Source organism: Cebus imitator, unplaced genomic scaffold, assembly GCF_001604975.1.
Source record: "Cebus imitator isolate Cc_AM_T3 unplaced genomic scaffold, Cebus_imitator-1.0 Scaffold60, whole genome shotgun sequence".
Taxonomy (NCBI): Eukaryota; Metazoa; Chordata; class Mammalia; order Primates; family Cebidae; genus Cebus; species Cebus imitator.
The window spans coordinates 11,831,179-11,832,856 of record NW_016107375.1 but is presented as its reverse complement, the minus strand read 5'-3'; the positions used below and the strand labels follow the sequence as shown (position 1 = coordinate 11,832,856).

The 1,678-nt window shown below is 35.8% G+C and overlaps 1 pseudogene; it reads right to left on the bottom strand.

Annotated features, from left to right (window-relative positions):
• Positions 1-222: 222 nt before the first annotated feature.
• LOC119471409 lies at positions 223-339 on the bottom strand (annotated as a pseudogene).
• Positions 340-1,678: the final 1,339 nt, after the last annotated feature.

Below are 1,678 nucleotides of genomic sequence, written 5' to 3'. Positions count from 1 at the left end.
AAATCAACTTTTTAAGTTTCTGTATGTGAAGGAAAACGTGATATTTACCCTTCTGTGCCAGAATTACTTAATGTAATATCTTCCACGCTCATCCATATTGCTACAAATGACTGAATTTCATTCTTTTGTATGACTAAATAGTATTCAATTGTGTACATACAGCATATTTTCTTTATCTATTCATCTGCTGATGAACACTTAGTTTGATTCCATATCTTGGCTAAAACTATGGAACACTTTACAAATTTGTGTGTCATCCTTGCACAGGGTCCATATTAGTCTTTACTAATCTTTTCTGTGTTGTTTTATTTTTAACAGATGTGCTGCTAAAGTGAGTACTAACCTTCTTATTGCCTTCATCATATTTTCAAATACTTCCAGAAATTAATGTTACAGGCAAGTTTAATCAGTGTTAACTACTGATATTAGAATAATGATTCAATTTAAATCCTTCAAATAGTAATTTGTCAAATAAATATTCAGGATATCTTGTAATATCTAAGCTTACAAAGAAAAGTAAGACATAGTTCTTGCTCTTGAGAAACTTATGATGTGTTAAGAAAAACTAGAAGTCAATATGGTAAACGGTAATGAAGGTGCATAAGCCAGTGTGGGGATATAAGGCAGTTACAAAGATCTTCACAGGGCTCAGGCTGTGCTTCAGGGTTCCAAGAACATTTGAGCCTTGAAGAGGTATTTCACTCACTCAACATATATTCATTAGGCATCAATTATGTTCAGATGCTCAGTAAATGGAATTGAATTTTGTAAGGAGGGAAACTCAAGGTTAAAGCAGGAAGATTGTATCCAATCTGGAGCCAGCAAATTGACAGGGAAAGAGAAGGGAATTAATAATTGTTTCACATCTATTGTCTACGGGGTGCTTAATTTCTCAGCAGGCCTAGTTCAAGCACTTTTATTCCCACATTACAGATAGCAAACCTGAGTTTCAGATAGGTTACTTTGCTTTCCCATGTTCACAGAGCACACATGAAGCAGAGCTGGAGTGTGAATGCATCTGGTCTCCTTACAGAGTCCACTCCCAGGGCAGCTGCCTTTTTGTACAGGCATAGAAACAGAATAGAAGATGAAAAGAAATAAGGGATGACGCCAATGGCAATGTGGTTTTAGTGGCTGAGGTTACTTTATACTTTAGCTAGAATAGGAAGCCACAGGGGCTTTGAGACAGAATGTAAAGAGCATTGGCTTTAGAATCAGATTTGCCTGAGTTCATATCCTAACTCATTCACTAAGTAGCTTGACCATCATTGATTGTAAGCTTAATCAGAGGTTGTCAGGGATAATAATATCCATTGCAGCCTTGTATACTAACATCCAATGTTTATTTTAAGTAAATATAATACTCAGTAGTTGCTTGGCCAATATTATTTCAACTTTCTGTTTTTCCTCATCGAAGGAACAGCTATTTCTTAATGTTGTACAGCAGAGAATTTCACTAGAAAAGAGAATTCACATGTGTCAAAAAAAAAAGTAGTTGCATTTATTTAAATAATGATCATGTCATTAGCCAAATTCTATATGCAAGGAAATCATAGCACTGGCTTTTGTCCTGTGTGAACTCTGTCTTGCCACTTCTCCTGTACTTTTATGTTGCTTTGTTTTGGACATTGTGACAGCATACCAAGTCCAAAAGCCCATCCATGTCCACCCATCACCT